This window comes from Chanodichthys erythropterus, chromosome 13 (assembly GCF_024489055.1).
Source record: "Chanodichthys erythropterus isolate Z2021 chromosome 13, ASM2448905v1, whole genome shotgun sequence".
In the NCBI taxonomy this organism is placed as follows: domain Eukaryota; kingdom Metazoa; phylum Chordata; class Actinopteri; order Cypriniformes; family Xenocyprididae; genus Chanodichthys; species Chanodichthys erythropterus.
Genome location: NC_090233.1, coordinates 3,508,932 through 3,530,243, shown reverse-complemented (window position 1 = coordinate 3,530,243; position 21,312 = coordinate 3,508,932). Strand labels below are relative to the sequence as shown.

Below are 21,312 nucleotides of genomic sequence, written 5' to 3'. Positions count from 1 at the left end.
TATTGGTCTCTTGAATGAATACTTATTTTCTGTAAAGAGTAATTGTAAAGAACACCTGAAACTGTATCATTTAAATGGAGGTGTGGAATGTGGAAAATTTTGAGCACCTTGAATGCGTGAGTATGTTTGCATGTGTGTGAGAGAGAGCGTTTGACAGATCTGTCTCTTTTAAGTCTCTCCTTCATATTTTATAGGGTCAGCTTTTATTTTGTCCCTATAGGCCTGTGACCTTTCTTTTGTTGTCTTAGGTGGCATCTTAAAAATAGAAAAAAATGAAATCAATTAATATAAACGTAATATAATTTAGAAATAAAAAATCATAATATAATTATAAATATAAAAAGTATTGTAACATACACTATATTGCCAAAAGTTTTGGGACGCCTGCCTTTAGTGCTTATGAACTTTAATGACATCCCATTCTTAATCCGTAGGGTTTAATATGGAGCTGTTCAGCAAGGTTTAGGAGTGTGTTTATGGAAATTTTTGACCATTCTTCTAGAAGCACATTTGTGAGGTCAGGCAGTGATGTTGGCAAGAAGGTCTGGCTCACAGTCTCCGCTCTAATTCATTCCAAAGGTGTTCTATCACGTTGTGGTCGGGACTCTTTGCAGGCCAGCCAAGTTCCTCCACACCAAACTCACTCATCAATGTCTTTATGGTCTTACTTTGTGCACTGGTGCGCAGTCATGTTGGAACAGGAAGGGGTCATACCCAAACTTCCCACAAAGTTGGGAGCATGAAATTGTCCAAATTGTCTTGGTATGCTGAAGCTTTAAGAGTTCCTTTCACTGGAATTAAGGGGCCAAGCCCAACCCCTGAAAAACAACCCCCCACCATAATCCCCCTCCACCAAACTTTACACTTGGCTCAATGCAGTCAGGCAAGTACCATTCTCCTGGCCACCACCAAACCCAGACTCGTCCATCAGATTGCCAGACAGGGAATTGTGACTCCTCACTTCAGAGAACACGTCTCCACTGCTCTAGAGTCCAGCAGCGGCGTGTTTTACACCACTGCATCCGATTCTTTGCATTGCATTGGTAATGTAAGACTTGGATGGAACTGCTCGGCCATGGAAACCCATTCCATGAAGCTCTCTACACTGTTCCTGAGCTCATCTGAAGGACACATGAAGTTTGGAGGTCTGTAGCTATTGAGTCTGCAGAAAGATGGCGACTTCTGTGCACTGTGCACCTCAGCACGCGCTGACCCACTCTGTTATTTTACGTGGCCTACTGTACCACTTCGTGGCTGAGTTGCTGTTGTTCCCAATTGCTTTCATTTTGTTATGATACAACTAACAGTTGACCGTGAAATATTTACTAGTGAGGAATTTTCACAAATGCGCTTATTGCACAATCACGGTACCACGCTCGAGTTCACTGAGCTCCTAAAAGTGACCCACACCTGTGAAAGTGAAAGTGACTGGAACTTCTGAATTCAATGATTTGGAGGGGTGTCCTAATACTTTTGGCAATAAAGTGTATTGTTATAAAAAGTATTACACAACTATACTCCCACTATCCATATCAATTGTACTTCTTAACCATAAATGTCATTTCCACCACATGCTGTCTTTTCCACCACAGAGGGCAGTGTGGTGGAAATGACTGTGGTGGAAATTACATTTCTGTAGTTTTTTGTGAAAAAATGGAAGATAGCTTCACTGATTCACTTTGAATTACTACTTAGCATTTCATGTACGCAAAATACTCTTATTTAACTTAAAATGTTTAGCTTTTTAAAAACACCCTTGAAGGTACAGCATGTTTGGAAATGACGTAGAATAAATATATTTACTGATCTAGCAATATTTACCTTGATTTTTCTTCATTTGTTGTTGATGAAAATTTAAAATTTCCTCCATGTCCAACATGTGCTCTGATGTCACTGAACATTTCCACAGAAACCACCTAAACAATCTTTCACACAAACTTTTTAAAGGGACATTACAGCATTGTGGTGGAAATGACACCAATACTGTGTGACAGCTATATTTTGTGTAAAAAGTAATATTGATAGTAGTCTCACATTAAATACTATAATGTATTTTAATTATTTTACTAGTGCTTAATTCAGGTACATTAATAGTTACCAGATAAATCATATTTTTAAACTGTATTTTCATTGTTGAAGTTTAAAAGTCTGGGTGTGGGACAAGGAGAAAACAGTGATTTTGACACCTATAAGGAGGTTGGAAAGTATGAAAAAATCATAATAGAAAGGTAGTAAATTTTTTTAAAGGTGGTTTTGTTGATAGTTTGACAAAGAAAAAAGAATTTGTCAAAAAATATATGTATTTTTTAAAATATGATCAAAGGACATAAAAGTGCCCATAGTCTAAGAATCACCCATGAGCACAATTTGTGCTGCTGCACAAAACATTCTGTAAATAATTATGCAAACATACCTCTATCTTGCTATTTTTTCTCCTCCTCTGTCTTTTTCTTCTTTCTTTTTTCGGCACAAGAGGGATACATCCTTTTTTGTGACATGGCTTATCGTTTATAACATTTATTACAGTCAGGGCCGTCGCTGGTGGGGTGAAAGTTAGTGACAATTATAGGGGCCCCCACTGCCCAGGGGGCCCACAAAATCCAGCAGTTTAACTATAGGCCCCTGTTCTGTGAGTAATTCTAATATTTATATTAGTTGTATGCTAGAGATTTTAATGAAAACCACAGAAACATGCACTTTGATGAAATTAGTTTTCCAAATACCTGCTCTTCACCCCTCCAGAAAAAATGGTTTAGTCCAAGACGGAGTATTTATTAATTATTCAGTCAGCGACAGAGGGACCCAATAAAATAGTAAGTCCCACCCTATCTCGTGAATAGGGCCAATCAGTGTTGACGACGCAGCAGCTAAAGTTAGAGAAGAAGTTGGTGGAAGAGTAGGAGACAGATTTAAAATGAAACGAAAACATAAATCAGGGTACCAGAAACGCCATGAAAAGAAAGAGAGGGAGGCCAGAAGAGCTGCTGTATCCCAGTCGATCAAGACATTCTTTACGACAGGTTAGTGTAGCCTATTGTCATTTCGCTTCCCGATTTACTTTCGTGGGAAAAGTGTCTACCGCTGCCGGGTGGGTGCTGTCATTTGTTTCATTACCGGCGCTTAAAACTGGACACAAGTCACGACGCATATCACAAGCACAAGCATATTGAACGCTTATACATATAAAAGTGACATTATGCTACCCACCTGTCTGCTGATGACGTATTTAATCACATTAGAGAAAACACGCATACAACACTCCTCTTGGATGGCTACATTTATTTGCTTTAAAATCTATATTTATTTGCTTTAAAATATGTTATGCAGTGCCAAATTATCTTTATTAAAAATTAAGACAATGAGTAATTTTAAGGGTTTTAATTATTTTATTTTTATTAAAAATATATACATTTGACTGCATTCTTGTCAATTTCTGAATGTTTACTTTTTGATTTATGAATTATATCAGACTGATGGGAGAAACTATTAAATTGCTGGACTTGGTTTTATTGGTTTTAATTTAATAATTTCTTGACATTTGTTAGTTTATTAGTTTGTCGTGAATAATTGCATGAGGATTTTAAACAGTGTTTAATAAGTTATTGCTTAATTGCATTTTTTATGTAATATTTATATAAACATTTAACTTTTAAAATAAAGGGTTTATAACTGCATTACCATATTCTGTTGCATGCAAATAGACTGTCAATGTGATATGATATTAAGACTAAACTTACTATAATGTTCTGCAGATGTAGCATCGTCTGATTCGCAACCCCATTCCAAAGATGACTTGGAGGGTCAGTGTGTAAGATACTCATTGGGGATATTGACTTATGAATCTTTCTATTGTTTGTATTTAGTATTTACTAGTTACATCTATTTTAACAGAACCAGATTAGATAGTGGTTTTTTTTTTTTTTTTTAATAACTATTGACTATTGATGGTATTTGTTATCTACAGAGCCAGGTTCCTCAATCCAGCAAATGCATGAAAGTAGTCCAGCATCAGTTAGTAAAAATCCAAGTGAAGAAGCTGAAAGTAGCACCAGTCAGGACACAGTCACAGACAGCCCAATCTCAGGGAGAAATGAAGGCTAGAGTGAAGGAGATTTTTTGACAACTGATCCAGGATTATGGCCAGAGATGATTACAGATTGTAAACGTGAGGTGATCGTTAGAAAGCTAGCCACTGCCAGTGAGACAGACCTGAAAACTATTATGCCCAAGGATTCAGAATGAAAGAAATTTCCAGAGTATCTCCAGTTTAGTAAGTCAGCAAATGGGCGAGAGAAACAGAAGAGAGACTGGTTGACATACAGTCCAAGCATGGATTCATTATATTGTATGCCATGCATGCTCTTTTCACAGGATGACCTCAGAAAGACATCAACTAGTGCACTAAACTCTAAAGAAGGGTACAAAACAGCAGATCTAAAATGGCGGAGAATGTACAACAAATTCCCTGACCATGAAGCAAGTAAGGCACACAAAGCATGCTACCTTAAGTGGAAAAATCTGAAGTTTTCTTTGATAAAAGCAAAAGGAATAGATAGCAGCTTGCAAAAACAAATACAGATGGAAGTTGAAAGAAACAAAGCAATTCTTGAAAGAATATTAGATGTCACACTTTTTTTGGCATCAAGAAACTTACCATTCAGAGGGACCACAGACAATTTAGGTGATGTTTGCAATGGTAACTTCCTTGGCACATTAGAGCTGTTGGCTCATTATGATCCTCTACTCAGTGACCATTTGCAAAAAGTGTCAGAGAAGAAGTCAGGTACAAGAATGACACATCACCTTAGCCCAGAATCACAAAATGAATTTATCGAGCTCAGTGGAGATAAGGTCTTGAAAGAAATATTGAAGGAAAGGGAGCGCGCAATTTATTATTCTGTGATTTGTGATGCAACTCCTGATATTTCTCATATGGAACAAAATGTGATTCTGTTAAGATATGTTGCAAAGATTAAGGGTCTTCTAAAAAAAGTGAAACCATCATCAAGCCCTCTAGATGTAATGCCAACCCCATTGCTTTTAAATGTATTTGATTTAGTAGGACCTTATGTTGTTAAATTGATCAACCTTTCTCTTTTAACTGGTTCTGTGCCTAGCTCTTTTAAACGAGCAGTTGTCACCCCCATTCTGAAGAAGCCCAATTTGGATTCATTTGAACCAAACAACTACAGGCCCATCTCTAAATTGCCATTTTTATCTAAAATCCTGGAAAGAGTGGTGGCGGAGCAGCTGACGGCATTTCTTGATGGAAATCATTTTATAAATAAATTTCAGTCAGGCTTCCGTAAATGTCATTCAACTGAGACTGCCCTGCTGAAGGTATCAAATGATATTATGATGGCGGCTGACTCTGGGCAGTACTCTGTCTTGATCCTGTTGGATTTATCTTCTGCATTCGACACACTAGACCATAATATATTGATAAATCGTCTGCAAAATGAAACAGGTTTCTCTGGATCAGTTCTTAATTGGTTTTCCTCTTACCTGAGTGACAGATCATTTGGTGTGTGTATTAACAATATTCTGTCTGAGGTGTCCCCTCTGTCATATGGAGTTCCTCAGGGCTCAGTTTTAGGTCCTATTTTGTTTTTACTGTACATACGCCCTCTTGGTGAAATAATTCACGGTTTTAAAAATGTGTCTTATCACTTTTATGCTGATGACATTCAGTTGTACTGTTCTTTTAAAGACTCTGAGTTTCATAAATTAACTGATTTATTGGACTGCTTGTCCTCCATAAAGAACTGGTTAAACAATAACTACCTACAACTGAATACAAAAAAGACTGAAACCTTAATTTTTGCTCCAGACCAGAAACTACCACAAATTAAACAGCACCTTGGTTCCCTGGGTTCTTCCGTCCAGTCGAGCCTCAGAAACCTTGGTGTTCTGTTTGACCAATCTATGTCTCTGGACAGTCATTCTAGACAGTTGGTCAAAAATTGTTTTTACCACTTGAGAAACATTTCTAAACTGAGAGCATTAGTGTCTAAAGCTGACTTGGAGATGATTATTCATGCTTTTATTTCTTCTCGTCTTGATTATTGTAATTCTCTTTTTACCTGTTTAAACAAATCTTCTCTGAGTCGTCTTCAAATGGTTCAAAATGCTGCAGCCAGGCTTTTAACAGGAACCAACAGAAGGGCTCACATTTCACCGGTTTTATCCTCACTTCATTGGCTTCCAGTCAAATTTAGAATTGATTTTAAAATTTTAGTCTTGACTTTCAGAGCTCTGCATGGACAGGCCCCCCAGTACATCACTGTCCTGTTGACCCCTTACTCCTCCTCCCGCGCTCTTCGGTCCTTAGGTCAAAACCTTCTAATGGTCCCCAAAACCCGCTTTAAAACTAGGGGAGACCGGTCCTTCCAAGCAGTCGCCCCCAGACTCTGGAACGCCTTGCCCCTGTCACTGCGAGTGGCTGATTCTGTTGATTCTTTTAAAAAGCAGCTGAAGACACTTTTATTTAGACAGGCTTTTAGCTGATTGGGCTTAGTAGTTTTTTTTTTTTTTTTTTTTTTTTCATAGTTTTCTAAGTTTTACAGTTCTTTTATTATAATTGTTGCACTTTGTAAAGCACTTTGTGATTTTATCTGTGAAAGGTGCTATATAAATAAAAGTTTACTTACTTACTTACTTACAAACAAGGAGAACGATCAGGAGATAATTGAGCGTTTTTTACAGTTCAAAGCTTTCAATGGTAAGACTGGCCGGGAAATATCAGAAATGATTTTGAAGACTTTGGAGGAACATTCCATTGATATTTCATATTGCAGGGGACAAGGTTTTGACAATGGGGCAAATATGTCTGGCAAAGTAAAAGGGGTTCAGGCTGAAATAAAGAAAATAAACCCTCTTGCCACATATTCACCCTGTGCCTCACACTCTCTGAATCTTGTTGGTGTTCAAGCAGCAGAGTCATGTCCTGAGGTTTCCACATTTTTTGGCTGTTTGAACCGCTTATACAATCTCTTTAGTGCAAGTCCTGACCGGTGGGCAATCCTTAAAAGTCAGACTGGCTGCTCCCTTCATCGCTTATCAGAGACCAGGTGGAGTGCATGCATAGCTGCTGTTAAACCTGTTGCAAACCACTTGCCATCAATTATAGAATCTCTGGACACCATCCTAGCTAAGTGCAGTTTAACCAATGAAGCTAGGTCAGAGGCCATGGGTCTAAAACAGTACTTCATGTCATTCAAAGCCATAGTTCTTCTCACTGTATGGAAGAAAATCCTGCAGTCCATTGAAGACAGAAACCTAATTCTGCAATCAGGGAAAATTTCAATCGAAGTTGAAATAGACAACATAAAGGCACTGAAAGAGGAGATGGAAGTTTTGTGTAACTCATGGGATAATCTTTTTGCAGAAGCTTCCCACATTGCAGAAGCTATGGATGTACCCAAGGGGTTTCCAATCAGCCACAAAAGAAGAAGAAAGCAGTTTGCAGATGAGAGTCAGAGTTCAGAGGATACCAACCAACTAGTGACGGAAGAAATTTGGTTTCGAAACAATGTGTTTTTTGTGGCATTGGATAATATAATCTCTGCGTTGGATATCCGTTTCTAAACCACTGCAAAGATATGTGAAGAGTTTTTTGCAATCTTACAGTTAAAAAACTTGACAGAAGATCAGATTCACCCAGCTTGCCGCTCTTTAGTGAGCAAATATACACAGGATCTTACAGCAGGGTTTGAGAATGAAGTGAGGCATCTCAAATCTGTGTATAATGCCACATTTGTACACTGTCAGTCTCCTCTCGACCTGCTGAATTCAATCTACAGGATGCAGCTCCAGAGCATTTTTGGGGACTTAACGTTGCAGTGCGCATCTTCTGCACTCTACCGGTCTCTGTTTCTGGTGCAGAAAGAGCTTTCAGCAAGTTGAAGCTTGTCAAAAACTATCTCAGGTCTACACAAACTCAAGAGAGGTTTAATAGCCTTGCCCGACTTTTTAATTGAAAGCCAGCTAAGCAGACAGCTAGACTTCAAAGACATCATAAGTGACTTTGCCAACAAAAAGGTCAGACAATGGGATTTTGGTTCATCCTGAAGCGACGTAAGGTCATGAAAGGTTAAAGATCAATCAAACCGATATACATATAATCATTTGTATAATTTTCATAGTTATTTCAAAGTTCATTTCTGACTGAAATTTGTTTTAGTGTTTGCTCTCTGTTTGTTTTTATACATGTTAATATTTTGCTTTTGATGTTCAGTAAAAACCTTTATTTACATTTATTTGTTATCGGATTGTTATTTTGTAAGAAACACCTATTAGGTGGAGGGTGGTGGGGGCCCACATCAGTATTTTTTCAGGGGGCCCCCAATCCTCTAGCTACAGCCCTGATTACAGTGACGTGCACTTGCGCGCCGGCGCGAATTGTCAATGCACGCGAGGTGTCTATGCGCAATTGCGCATGACTCAAACGTTAGCAGACACAGCAGCAGTTGTCGGCAAATCAGAATTTTCTTGTCTCTAATTATTTATTTATTCATTCATATTCATTCATTCATTCATTCATTTATATCACTTGTTTAAGTTATTTAATTTTAAAAAAAAAAAAAAAAAAAAAACACGATTGGGGGGCCCCCTATTGGCCAGGGGGCCCCAAGCAGCCGCTTAGTTCGCTTATGCCTCAGGCCGGCCCTAGTTATATACACAAGTCCCAATGAGTGTAAATGATGATGATAGTCTTCAGGTGCGTGTAATGGTGATGACGCAGGTGCAGGGCAGAGGGAATGCTGGGAAGTGTGTGTGTGTGTGTGTGTGGGGGGGGGGGGGGGGGTTGTTTAATGCTTTAATCTCACATGTCTATTGATATAAATAAGGCAATTGTTAAGGTTGTTTGTTATTGTTGTGTTTGTGTTTTCTTCATTTTTAATATGTTTTGTATATATTTTAGAACTATTTAGTAACTTGATAAAAATGGTTAACATGTTTATTTTTACATTCTCTTTTTGCATTTGTAATTTTTTTGACCCCTTAACAGATATTGTATCAGTTAAGTAACTTTAGATTTGATAAAAAGGGGCAGTTCTTTTAAAATAACTATTTACATCAACTAAAACAAACTTGTTATTTGAGAGAAGCATGAACTGTAAGAATTGGGTTTATTCTTGTAATGTTTTGTTAAAAAGTGGGCCCAACAGTAGACATGTCAGCGCAGTACTGCTGAAATTCAATGTCATTTTCTCTGAGATTTTTCAGTGCACCAAGACATCCCTGCACAACTTCAGCTGCACTGCACAAATCAACATGCTGAGACTGTAGGATGCCATTAGCTGGTTTTAAAATGGCAAAAAGATGTAATCAGAAATTTACCAATTTTTTAAAAAAAAATGGCGTTGCTTCAGCTGAGAGAGAAGCCTGGATTATTCTTTTGCAAGGTCAACTGATGCATTATCATCATTGGAAACCTTAAAAAGAATGTCAAGAATGACTTCCTCATTAACCACCACACATTTTGTAACTTCATAATGACTTGTCCAGCGGATTTCCAACAGTCTTTTGAGATACGGGCAATTGTATCTCTGAGAGACAAAATGATGCCTGAAAAAAGTGCAGGGAACCTGACAAGTCAAAGAATCTTTTAGCACAAGGTTCACTTTGAATCGCATGTATGACAGTGAGGTGAAGCTAGTGGTTATAGCAGTGGATGTAGGGGATATGCCTGCCCAACCTTTGTTGTAATAAAGCCTGAACACCACCTCGCACCCCACTCCTCACTGATGCTCCATCATAACACTGGCTCATAATATTATCAGCACTGCATCCTGATTCAGACAAGTGTTGTAATATTTCAGTAGTGTTGTAATCTGCATCAAGCTGCTGGAGTTCTAACAAGCCAATCAGATGTTCCTCTGGCACACCATTGCACACAAAACGAATTATAACGGACAAATTTTCAGTGTTGTGCCATCACTTTTCAAAAAGAGTGCAGCTGAATCAGCAGTGTCATATTTCTATTTTATTTTTTTCAGAACCATGGATGCCAAAATTTCAATCACTTCATTCTGGATGGTTTTGGAAGTGTACTTTGCATTTTGTGGGATACCTGATGTAATGACAGCCAGGTATTTATCTTTTCCCAATGTGTATTTAAACAATGTGTATTTTTATTTGGCAAAAAGCCCTGCGACTATGCAATCTTCCTCACTGTCACGTTTCACAATCCCCGCGTAGTGGAAGCTCATTGACTGCTAAAAACTTCATAACACCTGCCATGCTTTTTATGTAATAGCGATTCTTTTCTAGCTGTTGGGGGCCGAGCAAACATGCTACAGTCTCCCCTGACACCGATCGGCGGCAAAACTCTGTCCATGAGGTCGAGGCTTGTAAATGAGCTTGGCTGCACGCATGTTTTTGAAGACCATGGTCACGTTCTAATGCTGCTTTTCAGTTTCGAAAACCTGTCGAAACCACTAATTTTGTGATTGGCTGTTATGTGGTGTGGGGCCAGGATGGGCCAAGCCTCTGACTGGGTGGGCAGGGCCCAGCAGAGAGAGGCTGGTAGAAATAGAAAAGTCCAATATAGAGTTTTCAAACAGCTGAGAAGTAGTGTTGTTGCCGGTGGACTCACTTTCAGTGACGGGCGGGTGGGCGGAGCTTCTCTCCAGCTCGACGTCCTCAACACGTACTCCCTCGCCGCTGAAAGGGACCCTTGACTCAAACTTCACCTCAGTTGGAAATACCTCAGGCTCTGGGGTAATGTCAGGTTCGGTCGTTCCTCCTGGCACGGGCTCTGACGTCACGGCGGGGTCATCGTTTCCATCGGCGGTGGGTCTCTGGTTGGGAACGGGGTACGGAGGGGTTCCGGATCGGGGCCGCTTGAACTCCACGCATTTCAGCATGGCCTCCCACCAGGGGGGCCAAGATGGCGCTGTTCCAAGCAGACGTGCAGACGTGAAGATTGTAATCTTAATCCTCAGACATCATCAAGATTCACATGCAATAAGTGAAAAAAATTGTTTTATTCTTAGTCCTTTATGTCAACAACTTTATAGGGACTAATTTTAACTTTGTTTGAAAACTCGATCATATGGGCTAACGCAAGGCGAAACATCACTCCGAGGCGAACATGGAGAAAAGTGAAAATATGATACCATCTCAACTATTCGCCCAGTATCCTGATGAAACAATGCTGACTGATTTATCTTTTGATTTGGTTGATACAGTCAATCCAGAGAAATCCTTGGCAACCCCACTGCCGTGCACACCAGCTAAAAGTCCAGCGCCAAAAAAAGGAAAGATAACTTCTCCTGACTGTGACCTCAACAAAGTTCCCTTTCGATACTTCACTCGTACTGCGTATGGGGAAAGGTCTCCTTTTTCCCCGTTACTGAAGCCTTTTTCAATAACGCAGTATAACTGCATCGTCATTGGTTCACTCATAGACAAGTTGTTGAACCAATGACGGCGCGGCATAGCCGCTCGGCCTATGGCGACAAAGCCCGCGAATATTCCCGCCGAAATGGGCGGGGTAGCTATATAAGCAGGCGCGTCGCCATAGGATTTCAGTTCTCTCTCCTTCAGCGACGACTTCATATCACTCTTCGCTGATCTCCGGCTGAAGCCTTCGCCGCCTGGAAGAAGCTCGCCTGGGAGAAGCTCGCCTGGGAGAAGTTCTCGCCGCTGTTGAAGAGGCTCCCGCAGCGGACTGAGCTGAGACCGCCGAGCAAAGACAGCGCCGTCGCCCTCGCAGACTGCCGCTTCGAGCGCCGCTCTCGAGCCGCCCGCTTCCCGCTTCCGACCGCCTCTCAGCGCGTCTCCTGCCGCCATCCGGCGCCGTTCAAAGAGCTTTTCCCGCGGCTTAACGTCGCTTTCTAAAAGAGCTTTCCCAGCGGCTCTCGCTGCTCTAAAAGAGCTACAATCGCCGTTTTCACGGCGGCGGCGTTGCCTACAATGCCGCGCCACAACTGTGGCACATGCAGAGCCAATCGCTCCGCGGATCTTCGTTCTCTAGCAGCTGTTCACCGCGCCGCCCTCGTGCCGCCTTCAGCATCTAAGAGCATTCAGCTTATTCCCTGCCGTCTTCCGTCAGGTGAGTACAGAGCTTATTTTTCTACTTTCTCGCTGGCTATTAATGGAGCTGATTCTGCTGTTTGCGCTGAGTTTTTCTATGCGTTGCTTGCCGGTTATGCCCCGCAAGCCGCTTCATTGAGAAATATAACATGTCGCCCTCCCCCTGTCTCGGGTGAGACACATGTTATATATATATATATATATATATATATATATATATATATATATATATATAATATATATATATATATATATATATATATATATATATATGTGTATATATATACAGTTGATACAGCGTATTTCTGCCGAGTGTGCTGATTATCTCAGCGCTGTGCTTGCGGGTTCTGCCTTGCAAGCGTCCTTTGAGAAATATAACGACACTCTCACCTATCTTACGTGAGACCTATGTTATTTATATTCAGCATATCAGTTGATGTAGCATATTATTCCAGTCTCTCTGCGTGTCGTTTGCCGGCCCTGCCCCTGCAAGCCACGTTCATGAGGATGTATGCGCTCACTGAAAGCGAGCTCAATGCTCACTTGTGCTTGGTGGAACTAACATGTTCATTATGCTGGACCTCTGTTCATGTGACTTGCTGGCTCTGCCCTGCAAGCCATGTTCATTGAGGTAGAGCGGTCTCACTTCTGACACCGCTCTGTGGAATATATCTTGATGCTCTCCCCTTACTCAGGTGGGACACATGTATATTTTTCCAAGAAGCATATATCTGTTTACTGAGTTTCTCAGCGTGTCGTTTGCCGGTTTCACCCCGCAAGCCACGTTCATGAGGATGCATGAGCATTTCTAAAAACTAGCCGGTATGCAGGCCCCCCTTCCAGTGGCCCGCCAACCGGCACCATTCAACCCCTTGTCACGCGGGCCTGGCAGGCCATCCCCGGAGTATCAAGGGGGTTCTGGGGATAATATCTCAAGGCTATTCACTCCAGTTTGCTCGCAGACCCCTGCGTTTTTGCGGGGTGCTTCCCACTTCAGTGAACACGGACGACGCTCACGTCCTCCGAGCCGAAGTGATGTCTCTGTTCGAGAAGGGGCCTATAGAAATGGTCTCCCCTCAGAGAGCGATTTATAGCCATTACTTCCTCATTCCCTAGAGTGATGGCAGTCTTAGATCCATCTTAGACCTCAGACTCCTGAACCTTTCCCTCATGAGATGGAAGTTCAAGATGTTAACGCTGAAACAGATCCTCGCGCAGGTTTGCCCCGGGGACTGGTTCTGCTTGCTGGACCTGAAAAATGCATACTTTCACATCCAGATAGCCCCCCATCTCAGGCGATTCTTGAGATTCGCATTCGAAGGCGTGGCTTGCCAATATATGGTCCTTCCATTCGGGCTGTCCCTAGCTCCTCGCACTTTTACCAAGTGCATGAACGTGGCGCTTTCCCCACTGAGACAGTTGGGAATCCGGGTTCTCAATTTTCTCGATGACTCGCTCATCCTAGCCCAGTCACGAGCTGAGCTGGAGCATCACAGATCCGTGCTACTCAGCCACATGGAGTGTCTGGGTCTCAGGGTCAACTTTGCCAAGAGCTCACTGCTCCCCAGCTAACGTATAATGTTCCTGGGTGCAGTCTTCGACTCAGCCCGTATAACGGCTGTAGTATCGCCAGAGCACGCTCTGGCCATTCAGCAGCTCGCGGCATTGGTCAGGAACAGAGCCTATCTCCCTCTGAAGTACTTCCAGAGGATGCTAGGGCTGATGGCTTCCGCCTTCCCGGTTCTGCAGCTCGGCCTTCTTACGGATGCGGCCTTTGCAATACTGGTTGAAGTTCCGGGTCCCTCCTCACGCCTGGCGGCACGGCCGCCTGCGTTTCGGGGTCAATCAGGCCTGTTAGACAGCTCTGAAACCCTGGATGAACCCTGTATGGTTCAGTCAAGGTGTACCCCTATAGGCGGTGTTCAGAAGAACGTTGCTCTCAACAGATGCACCCAACACAGGTTGGGGTGCTCTTTGCAAGGGCAGACCAGCCTTCGGCTCGTGGTCTCTTGAAGAAGCCATCTGCACATCAACTGCCTCGATGTTGGCAGTGATTCGAGCCCTTCGCGCCTTTTAGACACAATGGTGTCATACATAAATCGCCAGGGTGGTCTTTCGTCCAGCCGCTTATGCGCTCTGGCGAAGCGTCTTCTGGAATGGGCATTACCAAGGTTTCAGTCGCTCAGAGTGACTCACACAACCGGGAGAACAAACTTGGGAGCAGATATGCTATCCTGGAGCAATGTCCCCTCAGACGAGTGGATGCTCCACCCCCAGATGGTTCTCACGATCTGGGAGTTCTTCGGGAAGGCAGAGGTAGACCTTCGCCTCAGAAGACAACTCTCACTGCCCAATTTATTTCTCGAAGGAGGACATTGCGCTGGCTCACATCTGGCCCAGCACCCTCCTTTACGCTTTTCCCCCGATTGCTCTGATCTTGCAGATCATCAGATGAATCAGGGAAGACAAGCACAGAGTCCTCCTGGTGGCCCTGCTCTAGAGGAGCCAAGTTTGGTCCTCAGAGCTGTTCAGGCTTTCCACGAAAGCCCCGTGGCCGATCCCCCTGAGACGGGACCTCCTCTCTCAGGCGAACAGGACGATTTGGCATCCCCAGCCAGAACTCTGGGCTCTGCACCTCTGGTCCCTCGACGGGAGCCTGCTAACCTCCCCAGGGACGTGCTGAATACCATTTCTCAGGCGAGAGCTCCGTCCACGAGACGCCTCTACGCCCAGAAATGGTCGGTCTTTGTTGACTGGTGTTCTACACGCAACATAGACCCAGTGGAGTGTGACGTATCTCTGATACTGTCTTTTCTCCAGGAGCGTTTGAGTCTGGGTCGCACACCTTCAACGCTCAAAGTTTACATAGCAGCCATTGCAGCGTTTCACGCTCCTATTGCTGGCCAGTCAGTGGGACGAAACAACCTCCTGGTGCGTTTCTTGAGAGGTTCTAGGCGATTAAATCCTCCTCGTCCTCTCACTGTTCCCACCTGGGACCTCTCTTTGGTCCTCAGAGCTCTTAAAGGGCCTCCCTTTGAGCCACTGCGTTCAGCTGACCTCAGGCCCCTGATGCTCAAAACCGCTCTGCTACTTGCACTAGCATCGGTTAAGCGAGTTGGTGACTTGCAGGCCCTCTCCGTGAGCCCTGCATGCCTTGAGTTTGGGCCCAACGACTCCAAAGTCGTTTTGAAACCTAGGCATGGCTTCGTCCCTAAGGTGGTCTTGACTCCATTCAGAGCACAGGTCATTTCCCTCTCAGTGCTTCCTCCCTCGTCGGACAAGCGAGAGCTGGAATTGCTCTGCCCAGTCAGGGCACTAAGGACCTACGTTGAGCGATCACAGCCTTTCCGGCAATCCGATCAGCTCTTTATCTGCTTTGGTGGCTGCACCAAAGGGTCTTCAGTCTCAAAGCAACGTCTTGCGTGTCGGATAGTCGATGCTATCACTCTTTGTTACTCCTCTATGGGCCTCAACTGCCCCATAGGAGTTAGAGCCCACTCTACTAGAGGAATGGCTTCCTCTTGGGCCTGGTCTAGTGGAGTTTTGATTAAAGACATCTGTGAGGCAGCCGGCTGGTTCTTGCCGTCCACTTTTGTCAGATTTTATCATTTGGATGTCCCGACCTTACAAGCTCGGTCATCTCGGTATGATCCAGAGGCCTCTATTGAGCTCCGCTTCATGCCACTCTGGGAGTTAACTCCCCTTTTGGTAGTGTAACAAGGGTTCGACGGCTCCAGCCTTCTCACTTGTCCTCTGGTTCCCTCGCGGTGTCCAAGGCAAGTCCAGTCGTTCCCTGCCGTGGCACGGCGCGGTTGAATTCGTTCCCCATACGCAGTACGAGTGAAGTATCGAAAGGGAACGTACTCGGTTACTAACGTAACCTCGGTTCCCTGAGATACGGAACGAGTACTGCGTTACATGCCGTGCCACGAGGCTGCGGCTTCAGTGTCGTCGCTTCAGTCGAATGACCTGAAATCCTATGGCGACGCGCCTGCTTATATAGCTACCCCGCCCATTTCGGCGGGAATATTCGCGGGCTTTGTCGCCATAGGCCGAGCGGCTATGCCGCGCCGTCATTGGTTCAACAACTTGTCTATGAGTGAACCAATGACGATGCAGTTACACTGCGTTATTGAAAAAGGCTTCAGTAACGGGGAAAAAGGAGACCTTTCCCCATACGCAGTACTCGTTCCGTATCTCAGGGAACCGAGGTTACGTTAGTAACCGAGTACGTTATGGTCGCCATTCAGTCTCTCTCTGCAAAATGTGAAGTAATTTTTGAAAAGGTTACATCTATGGAGACAACTGTGAGAAACACTGATCATGCCATGACCTTTTTGAATGAATCTGTGGAAAAACTTCTTAAAGATACCACCAACCATAACGAAAGGATCTCAGCGCTGGAAAAGAAAACTTCAGACTTGAGAGAAGAGAACAAACAACTCAAACTTCAGCTGCTGGAGGCCAATAGTTATCGACGAAGATGGGGACTGAGACTGCACGGGATGAAGTAGGAAGATCCTCAAGAAAACATTCGCGATTTGGTGATCTGTTTTCCTGGCAAGATTTCCCCCAAAATTGCTGGGAAATTACCGGAGGTGGTGGATTCTGTGCACAGAATCGGAAAGAAGAAAGACGGCAACTCAGCGAGAGGTATAATTATTCAATTCAGCATGCGTCTCTTTCAGGATATTGTATGGAGGGATGCAAGAGTCTCGAAATTCCTGGAGGAAGCCCATCTTCGTTTAAAAGAAGACCTGTCACCTGAGGAAAGAGTAGCACGGGCCAAGGCATGGCCGTTGGTTCAAAAAGCCAGAGAAGAAGGCAAAAGAGCGTCTTTCATCGGTGCTTTCGCTTAAATCAAAGGTAAAAAAGTGAATATTGACATTTAGTTAACACTGAGTGAATAAAGGACACACAGACAATTTCATTGTCCCTAAAAACTTAAAATGTGGACTTGCAATATTGGTTGACTCTAATTTAGGAGGTCTTGTTGTTGTTTTTTATCTGTTCTTATCTTTGTTTTCTTTATATTTTGGATGACAGATCATTATTTTGGGAAATTAGACTTTATTTCTCTTAATGTCAGAGGTTTAAGGAATATAGATAAGAGGAAAGCACTTTTTCTTTTTATTAAACACAGAGAAGCTCAAATTATCTTTTTCCAGGAAACACATTCTTGTGATAGTGACCTAAAGTTTTGGAAATCGCAGTGGGGCGATTCTGTTTTTTTCTGTCACGGAGCAAATCATTCTGTGGGGGTCGCTGTTTTATTAAACAAATTGAAGGGAGATGTAGTGGAAACAATTTATTCTGGAGAAGGGAGGTGGATTATAATAATTTTAAACACAGACGATATGAAATTTATCATTTGTAATGTCTATGGACACAATAATAGCTCTTTAAATGCATGCATGTTTAAAAAACTTAGCCAGTTACTACTAGATTTAAAAATAAAATATACAGATGCCTATCTTTTGATTGGAGGTGACTTCAATGAAGCTCCAAATGATTCAATAGATAGTATCCCTCCAAAGAACAGTACATGTAAAAAATTTTATCTGCTTTGTGATAATTTACAAGTTACTGATGTCTGGCGTTTTTTACATCCACACAATAAAGAATATACATGGACAAATAATGATATGACAAGCAAATCATGACTTGATTTTTGGCTCCTATCTAGTAATGCAATTCAATTTGTTTCAGATACTTCAATTGGTTATTCGCCTTTATCAGATCATAGATTCATTTCAATTTCTTTAATTGGCAAGGCAGACAGTTGTAAAATAATTCGTGGATATTGGAAGTTCAATAATAAACTACTTTTAGATGAAAAATTTGTGGATTCTGTAAAAAAAAAACTGCTTATGTTTTAGAAGATAAATCAATGAGTCAGACTCAAAGATGGGAATTTTTTTAATTCAAAGTCAGACAATTGGCAATGCGTTGTGGTAAAGAACTTAAAGTGGCAAATTCTAAAAGATGTCATGAGATTCTCAATGAGCTTGACAGGTTATTATCTAAAGAATGTCTCAGGTTACAGATGTAACCCTGGTTCCCTGAGTAGGGAACGAGACGCTGCGTGGTAACGCATTGGGAACCTTCTGCGTGATGTCGTCACTGAAGCACTCATGTATCTAGCCAATCGCGAAGCGAGACGTCAGAGACGGGTGACGTCACGGACCAGGAAACTATAAAGCACACTCGGATGCAGAGCACGCCAGCTTCTAAGTAAGTCTGAAGCAAGCACTTGCAAGTGTGCAGGGGTACGGCAAGAGACGCAGCGTCTCGTTCCCTACTCAGGGAACCAGGGTTACATCTGTAACCTGAGACGTTCCCTTTCGTGGGAACTGTCGACGCTGCGTGGTAACGCATTGGGAACGCAATCCCAACTGAGCCGTAGCTCAAGCACTTGCCAAGGTTATCTTGACAGGACAGAGGACCCCGGAGTGGAGCCAACATCAAGGTTATAATATTTAATAAATGTGTGCTGGCATGACCATCCAGCTGCATCACATATGTCACTCATGGAGACTCCTGACATCAGAGCTTTTGATGCCGCCATACCCCTGATAGAATGGGCGCGAACATTCAAGGGAGAGGGCTGTCCGGCCGCTTCGTATGCAAGTGAGATGGCCTCGACCACCCACTTGCTCATTCTCTGTTTTGATGCTGGGCCCCCTTTTCTAGGGGACCCATAACAGACAAACAACTGATCTGACTTACGCCACAGGGCAGCTCTGTGGACATAAGTATCCAAAGCCCTTACTGGGCATAACAGATTCAATTTTTCCTGATCCGCAGATTCAAATGGAGGAGGATAGAAAGACTGAAGCACAATGGGGCCTGGGACATTGGTAGGGACCTTTGGGACATACCCCGGTTTAGGATACAGGAATGCTTTCACCATTCCTGGAGCAAATTCAAGGAAAGAGGGAGCAACAGAAAGTGCTTGTAAATCTCCTATCCGCTTCAGAGAAGTGATAGCTAATAAAAGAATCGTTTTCAGAGTGAGGAACCTCTCAGGAACCTCCTCTAATGGTTCAAAGGGAGCCTCAGCTAACCCTTGTAAGACCACAGCCAAGTCCCAGGTTGGCACCCTTGTGCGCGCTGGAGGCCTCAACCTCAGTGTGCCACGGAGGAAGCGTGTGACGAGGGGGTCTTGACCTACCGAGATATTCCCCTCAAGAGGAGCATGATATGCTGAAATTGCTGCAACATAAACCTTTAAGGTTGAGTGAGATAGGCCCTCCGAGAATTTTTTCTGGAGGAATTTTAGCACAAAGCTAACAGAAGAAAGGACAGGGTCCGTATTATTGTGTCTGCACCAGGTAGAAAACAAATTCCATTTGTAGGCATACAACTTCCTCGTGGCGGGAGCTCTGGAGTTAAGAATGGTCTCCACAACCTCGGTTGGGAGACCAGCATTTATGAGTCTGGCCCCCTCAGAGGCCAGGCCCATAGTTTCAGTCGTTCTGGGCGGGGATGTATAATCATGCCGCCCGCTTGAGACAGGAGGTCCTGTCTGAGAGGAAGCTCCATTGGGGAGCCGTTGAGTAACGACACTAGGTCTGAGAACCATATCCTGGTTGGCCAGAATGGGGCTACCAGTATTAGATTGGCCCCTTCTCGGCGTACTTTTTCCAGAACTCCCGGGAGCAGGGCGATCGGGGGAAATGCGTACAGGCGCAGCCTCGGCCACGTCTGTACCATAGCATCCAGACCCAGAGGTGCTGGATGTGTTAGGGAGTACCAGAGCGGACACTGGGTTGACTCTCCCGAGGCGAACAGGTCGACTTCCGCTCGACCGAAATTTTCCCATAGGAGACTCACCACTTCTGGGTGGAGTCTCCACTCCCCGGGCCTTGGCCCCTGCCTCGACAGGGCATCTGCTCCCACATTTTGATGTCCCGGGATGTAAGCTGCCCTCAGCGAGAGCAGCTTCCCTTGGGACCACAGGAGGATCTGACGGGCCAAGTAATATAGTCGGCGAGACCGCAGACCCCCCTGATGATTTATATATGCAACCACTGCAGTGTTGTCCGTACGAACCAACACATGGTAACCTCTCAGGTCTGGGAGAAAGTGTTTCAGAGCTAGGAACACTGCCATCATCTCTAGCCGATTTATGTGCCAAGAGAGCTGATGGTCTTCCCAAAGACCCTGAGCTGAGCGACCACTCATGATCGCTCCCCAGCCCGTGAGGGAGGCGTCCGTCGTAAGCATTACTCGACGAGTAGTGGCCCCCAACACGGGTCCCTGGGACAGGAACCGGGGGTCTTTCCACATGGTCAGAGAACGAAGACATCGTTTTGAGACTTTGATCATGCGAAAGGGATTTCCCCTCGGGGAGAACCCCCTGGTCCTGAGCCACCACTGTAGGGGCCTCATGTGCAGAAGGCCAAAAGGTATCACGTTGGACGCAGCTGCCATCAGACCCAGCAGTTTCTGGAACTGTTTTACAGTGAGTGACTGGCCTAACTTCACCCCTTTCATAGCCTTAAGAATGGCACTCACCCGAGCGGGAGACAAATGTGCCCGCATCGTGGTGGAGTCCCACACTACACCCAGATAGTTGGTGGATTGAGCTGGAACTAGCACACTCTTTTTGGCATTGAGCCTCAGCCCAAGCCTCTTCATATGGGACAGAACAGCATCTCGATGCTGAACTGCTAGTTGCTCTGACTGAGCTAGAATCAACCAATCGTCGATATAATTCAGTATGCGAATGCCCTGGATCCTCAGCGGAGCCAGAGCTGCGTCCACGCATTTCGTGAATGTGCGGGGTGATAATGATAGGCCGAACGGAAGAACCCTGTACTGGTAAGCTTCGCCCCCGAAAGCAAACCTGAGGAACTTCCTGTGAGAAGGATGGATGGACACATGAAAGTAAGCATCTTTCAGGTCTATTGCCACAAACCAGTCCTCGGACCTGATCTGTGGTATAATCTGTTTGAGTGTCAGCATCTTGAACTTGAGCTTTTGTATTGAGCGATTTAGCACACGTAAATCTATAATAGGTCGTAGACCTCCATCCTTCTTTGGAACAATGAAGTAACGGCTGTAGAACCCTGACTGATTGCTGGGAGGAGGAACCCTTTCTATAGCTCCTTTTCGCAAAAGTGTCGCAACTTCTTGTTCCATAACCAGAGACTGCTCGGGGGTTACCACTGTGGGAAGAACCCCGTTGAATCTGGGCGGGCGAGACCCGAACTGGATCTTGTAACCCTCTTTTATAGTGAGCAGCACCCATTTTGATATATTCGG

At 44.0% G+C, this 21,312-nt stretch overlaps 1 protein-coding gene across 1 annotated transcript in view; it reads left to right on the top strand.

Moving 5' to 3' along the window:
• The first annotated feature begins 2,770 nt into the window (after positions 1-2,770).
• c13h11orf54 (chromosome 13 C11orf54 homolog) overlaps positions 2,771-21,312 on the top strand; it is a 92,993-nt gene continuing 74,451 nt past the window's right edge. Inside the window, exon 1 of the mRNA XM_067407642.1 lies at positions 2,771-3,020. The gene's annotated coding sequence lies outside the window, so the exon portion shown is untranslated. The remainder of the gene's footprint in view (positions 3,021-21,312) is intronic.